A 6,753-nucleotide genomic window follows, 5' to 3' on the forward strand; every position below is an offset into this window, starting at 1 on the left:
ATCATTTATAATGTTTCTGGAGAGCAGAGCAGGGTAGTGCCTCTCAGAAGTGACAGTAATATGCGCTGCCAAATGTGAGTCATAGTTGAACTCCAACATTCAATTCTTTGTTCATATTTTCAGCATAAGACATCCTGTTCCCTACTACAGAATTGCCTGAAGCTACCTTAATAGAATAGAAAGTGAATCTGTCAGACTAAGGGAGTTTTGGTTTGGCTTGTTTTCTTTTCTTTTCTTTGGSGGGGTGTAATTATTTTCATCCCTTATGAGAACCTGTGGTAATATTGCACACCCATACTTGTCTCYGGGGGAAATTCTGACATCTCTGAAATCAAGGAAACTTTTCCGCTGATTTCAGTGGAATCAGGACTCCAACCACTTAAATGATTTAGATTTTTCTTTCAGACAAGGAAATGTGGAAAGGCTGGAAATGATGTTTCATTTTTCAAAAAAAAAAAAAAAAAAAAAAAAGTAGAAAATAGAAAAATCAGACTGCACTGAAGTTTCAACTCTGTCTTGAGATGTGGGTAGCCAGCAGAGGTTTTTATTTGATGAAGTTTATACATTTTGTGGGTATTTAGGAAAAAATCGTATCAAATTTATTAATTTATTTAATGAGATCTGAATGTATGGGGATCTGATTTCTAAGAAAGTCTAAACTTTTTATGTCATCTAGGGTGGATTCTTTTGATTAAATATACATTTATACAAGATATATATAAAACTTCGAATTTAGGATGAACTGAGTTGTTCTCTAGATCTCTATTGACTCTAAGAAGAACCTATAGTAACAAACTACATTTAATCAGATGAATTTTATGGTAAGTGTTTGGGGGTTTTAATGAAATAAGTCTGAAATATTGAATTATTTAATGTTATTAAGCTAGTTACCAAAGAAATATGAGCACAAAATTGTATTTTAAGGTTAGAAGCAGTGTATCTCTGCAAATTTCTCACTTTGATTCCTGCTTATTTATTTGAACTGAATAACTATTACGTTTTCAGATATTGGACAAGCATCCTTCATGACTATTCTTCCCACAAACTCCACTTAAAATACTAGATTTTCACTTTCAGACTTCCTTGCTATGTAAAATCTCAGTTGACTGACTAAAGCAGAGCATATAAATGACTTTCTGAACATTTGGCTCTAGTCCTTTTATTTTTGTTTACTTCTATGCTTCATTATAATGAGATACACACATTTTTGTGTATCTGGTATTGTAATTACTCATGCCCATAGAACAGCTCACTAGAGAGTATAATTATTTCTTACATTTTAGCTCAAAGCAAGAATTAGACTAGAAAGTCTGACACGGTCATGACTCTTACATTTTAATTTGTTCACCTCTCTGTAGCACCTAACAGATTATCTATGCCTCTCTTAATTTTTCAGTACAAAAGGATTAAACTCTTGCTTCCACATTCTTTCTTGTGAGGAAGATACTCATATTTCAAAATAAACATCTTATTCACAAAGACACAGGACTGTCTGAATTGTCGCTTCGTGCAAGGACAGGGATGGCACACAGGGCCAGCTGGCTGCACGTGCAACACATCTAATGGTACAGAAACACCTGAGGCCGAAGAGATACATCAGAGACAGAAGGAGAGTTCAGCAAGGGCTTAGGGCAAGCTATGGATCTACTATGGCTATTTATTCAGGCTAGCAATTGCATATCTGTTGTTCATGAGCTCCATGTAGATGAAGAAACAGCTAATGTGGATTCTGAGGACTCCTTGAAGATGTAGGCTACCGGGGCATAAGCACAGGGTCTGCATCACACRCTCTGTGTAGCTGCTCTGCATGGTTCTCTCTTTCTAGGTGCAACTTGGTCCAGAATTCAAAAGTGCTTTTTGCACAGGAAGAAACTGSATTGCCTTTTATTGGCCTGAAGAGTGAGAGCAGAGGGAGGCTACCTAGCACAAGTTGCTATTCCTTTGCTATGGGCTTATATGCACTTATTATTTGTGTATGGATTATATGGACTTGTGCACTACTGGCACTGCTGGTTTCTTTTATTTTTTATCTGTGGTGCACAGTTTAATTTCCTGGGAACTGTAACACTTCAGTCTAACAAAAGTCTTCAGGGTTTAACATAGTATATTTAATAAAGCATTARGGTCTGTGATATACCTTGGGCTAAACTAAACAAGTTAAGCTCTATCAAGCAATAAAAWCTGGCAACATCATTTTGTCTCTTACCAGTGAATCCGAGGCCTCTAAATTGAATAATATCTAGCAGTCAGACTTTGCCTGGGCTGGATTAGTCTGAGTTTGTGTAAGGATTTTTACAAAGCAGAGAACAAAGCCCTGACTTCAGAGTTATATTGCAGGGCACATTATGCATGAACAKAGCTTGGGAACTACAACCCTCGTCATAACACTAATGTTCACCAAGACTTCTCCATGAGGCCTTGGTGAGGTGCTTTAGTGCAAWGTCTATAGAAAGGTGGCAATTCTGCTCTCTGTGCTAGGAATGAGTGACAGAGAGGCCACGTTCTCTCTGCCCACTTKGTTCAGATCTTTGCTTTCACAGTGATATTGGTTATAGCTTGCTGCACTGATTCCAGATGGGCTGTGTCCATGTCTGCCGTTTCATTCCTTCTCCTGAACATGGTTTGCRCTTTATCACAACAATTTTAACGTTAGAAATTAGTTGTCACGTATGACCATTGTATGAGCATTAGGAGCTTTGCTGAATATGATATCATGCTTTTTTATAAAAAACTTAAAAATCATAATTTTGTAATTCAATCTAGGATCAGAACTCATGAGCACCATACAGACACAAAATTTTAATGACTTAAAAAACACYACTACTTATCTCATGCCTGAATTTAGTGCAAAACAACTTATTACAAAGCAATAATAACCTTTCAGATAATTATCTGCATTCCAGAAATGCTGGAAATGGTAAGAGGAGAGTGAACAAGCTRGCTGTAAAATATTACACATTCAGTTTCAATATCTCTCAACAGTAAATGTTCACAACCAAAAGTAAATCAAGAAGCTCATTCTGCATCTTTTAAATTCCTTTTGCCTACTTCTTTTTTATTTCTGTCTCCCAGCATAGTTTTAGATGGTTTTACAAAATTGCTTCTAAAGAGACCATTTCRTAGTATTTACATACACTTGATATATATATCTTTGTAATCATTCGTTATAGTGCATCTTTTTAGTTACAGAATAAAGACTTCTCAAATAAAAGACTTCTGTTGAGACAACCCATGTAATTTCTTTATAACAAACGGAATAGAAAACATAACATTAAAAGATTTCAAGATGGGAAAAATAAACTTGCTCTTGAGAGCAAAACTCTYGAATGATAACATCAACAGTGACGCTGAATTCCTAGTTATTTAATGAAATCCTGGTAAGCAGTACTTTATCCCATATATGTTATGATTTCTCAGTGTGAGAAAATGAACATTGGTTCTGATGCATGCTCTGGGACAGCAAGACACTCAGRTAATACTATTGCAAGCCTTTTCAAACTTAATTTGCTCAGTTATCTTTGATGGCAGCTTGGGTGCTGATAACAGCAATTCCTGATTCTCTGCCACGTCATACACATGTGCAAGAAAATACTTGCCCCTATCCTTTCCTTCCCCTCTGACCTCTTGTGTTCCTTCATGTTGACCTATAATCCATGTCTCCACCTCTCTTCCCCAAATCACTAACTGGGACCCACCTACTACATTCACCACAAATCCTTCTTCACTATCATGCCACTTTGCTTGTCCTCTGCAAGTCAGAGTCTGAACACGTGCTCTTGGTGGTACTTTGGAGGCCTTTGGAAAGCTTTGTTTGCACACAGGAAGCATGTGTCTTCCTGACTCCTCGGAGCAGGGTCCGTGTTTGGGGTGCCAACAGCTGCTGTAGTGCACAGCAGTGAGCTGCCCTCACCCATYGCTGTCTGCCACCTCTACGCGAATGCTCTGGTCAGCATCTTCAGTCAGCAGCTGTCACTCTGAGGCACTCCGTGTTGTCAGTGGTACCTGTTCCTCAGCAGTGTAATGTCTGCATTAAKGTGTTAAGCCTGAGGATGGAATTCATCTTGCCTAACTTCAGGTTTCTAAAGCTTAGACATCTAGATGCCTATTCGGATCCCATTTCTCATTCATGGAAGGAGACAGGAACAGCTGGGCTCAGAGCCTAGGCTTCAGGTAGACYTAACCACTTTCTGAAGGTGTCTGTCCTGCATCTACAGAGACTTTAGTAAGCTAACACTAACWGCATATGTCACTCTTAGGTCTCTAGAGTCACCAGAGATAGATCTTGCCCTTAATATGCACCAGACTCATTCTAGCATTAACAGAAGTCCCTTTTCCCAGTCAATGAATAGCTACACATAGGGAAAGATACACACATGGTCTTTGTAGCATCTAGTTTCAGTATTTCAAATTTCTTTTGCAGATTATAAGTGCAATGCAAACAAAAATATATTCTCAGTGATGAAGAAACACTGTAGTTAGGAGCCAATTAAATAACTTTCTGCACATTCTTACACTGGTTTGCCAATAGCCTAAGACCAGACTGAGCTGCCTCAAARGGATTTTAATGACTGACTTTTGAAAATAAATAAAACAGATARAAATAATATTATCTAATATTATCTGAGCTAAATTAAAGATGCAATAAAGAAAGGTAGAAGTAAATTATTTGCAAGTTTCAAAGAGTATTGCTAGAAGTGTATTTATGTCTATAAATAACAAAAGCAAAAATTGAAACTCGCATATGCTGAAAGTCAGCATATCCGAAGTAATTTTCCATATATTGATCCATATAGCACAGAAAAACAGYGTTTTCATGATGTGAACTGTTTCATAATAAACAACTGTGCTAGAGTTTGTGCAACTAGATATCCAGTGTAAATCTGTCTCCTTCATAACCTGCACAGAACAAGATAAAATTGATCAGTGGCATAAAAAACATCAGCTGTATCAGGTTTTGTACAAAATAAAGTTGTTGTTTAGAGCCAAATTACACTTTCTTCGACTTATTCTCATGTAACTGCTTTCTGATTTTTTATGTTAAAGAGTTATAGTAAACCAAAGTCATATCTTATATTTGCAACTAAGAAATAACATGAAATTTGATTAAATATACTTGATCAAATGTCAAGCCAGGCACAAGGTTGTAATTGTGAAGCCCATACAATACAGTAAAGGACTTCTAAGCTCTTTCTATCAAGGAAAAATATACTTGCTTCCTTTCTAGCATTAGCGTTTATGTTTTAAAAATACACTTTCTGTACCTTACTTTTTGTAATGGAGTTCTTTTGTCTGATCCTGTATTTTTAAAAGTCAGTGAAAAACTCTTTTCCTGAAGCAGGACCCTTGATCAGACTTTTTTTTTTTTTTTTTTAACTCCTTTTAAAGCTGAAATAGATATAGAAGTATTTTTGTTAGTACCTTTACAGCAACCTTTTCTTCTGCTCATGGACAAAGAACTCAGGAATGTAGAGAAAAGGGGATTGCTGAGGGATTTGTCTGGGCAGAATAGAAAGGTTAAAATAAATGAAAAAGAAATCCATAGGTTCTCCTTAAACAGGCCATCTCTATCCTGTTTCCTTCCTCTTCCGATGTGTATCTTGCAGATGGAGGGGTTTGAGCTGCTTAGCRACATTCGAGGACTGGCATAACTACCAGGTGTGGCTTGGGGGTGGGGGCAAGGGCTTGTGGTGGTGGTGAGGAATGTTTATAAAATGCTTCTTCCAGCCTGACCTGGCAGAAGGACTTTGCACACTAGAGCAGGTGAGCCTTCAGTCATGGGAGAGGAGGCTATCCAAAGTGGAGAAGCGAATAAAGCATGAAGCTAAGCCTGAGCTAAGCTCCTCCTCTGTCTTTGCATACACTGGGGAGTGTATGTACCCAAGTTGGCCCACCTAGTAGCTGTGGCAGATGCAGAAAAAGGAAGAAACAGAGTAAGATGCTTCTAATGGCTCCTTTTCTCTGTCATYTTTGTAGATCTGAACCCAAATGAAAAGAGTACAAGTGGGCTGGAGAAGAATGTCTCTTTTTTGAGGAACTTGTAGGGGGGCATTTTACAGCTGTGGGTTTGGAAGCATACAGAAGTCAACAACAGCTTGTAAAGGAAGTTAAGGAATTTCTTGGGTCCTAACACAGCAGTCTTAACTGCCTTAATTTCTAGTAACCTTTCAGTATGTTTATCTCCCATCATGGTCATATGTCACTTAAGGTTTTCCTATGTTTCAACAGCCATTATATTCTTCCCCTTGTTTTTCTTTTCATGTTTATTGAAATGAGGGAAAAATAGTTCTTTARGTCAAACACTTCCATATTCTTTGCATGTCACTAGACTCATCTGCAGTTGTTCCTACTCCAGTAACTTTTCTGCACTGTTAGTTTAGAAAGTCATTAGAAGAGATGAGATTCTTTTCTTACATTGCATCCATCCCAGAAAATGGAAAATGAATCATCTGAGTGTGAATGTTTATGTACATATAYGTGTGTACACATATACATATAYACATGAATATATAYRTAGATATATACATATATATGAATACATACACATACCCACACACCCACACACTATATGCACACACATACACACATTATTAYCAGTCATACTTCCAACATCTACACCAAAAAATAAAAAGGAAGACTGTTTGAGATGCCCATACTGAACCAAAAAGATGAGGATATCTCTTTTTTAAAAGATTCTTACTAAGACTGCCAACTAATCTGACATAGGCAACCTACCTATCATCAATTAGCTTTTTA

Source organism: Rhea americana, unplaced genomic scaffold (assembly GCF_003343005.1).
Source record: "Rhea americana isolate MKP2758 unplaced genomic scaffold, rheAme1 scaffold_45, whole genome shotgun sequence".
Lineage (NCBI taxonomy): Eukaryota > Metazoa > Chordata > Aves > Rheiformes > Rheidae > Rhea > Rhea americana.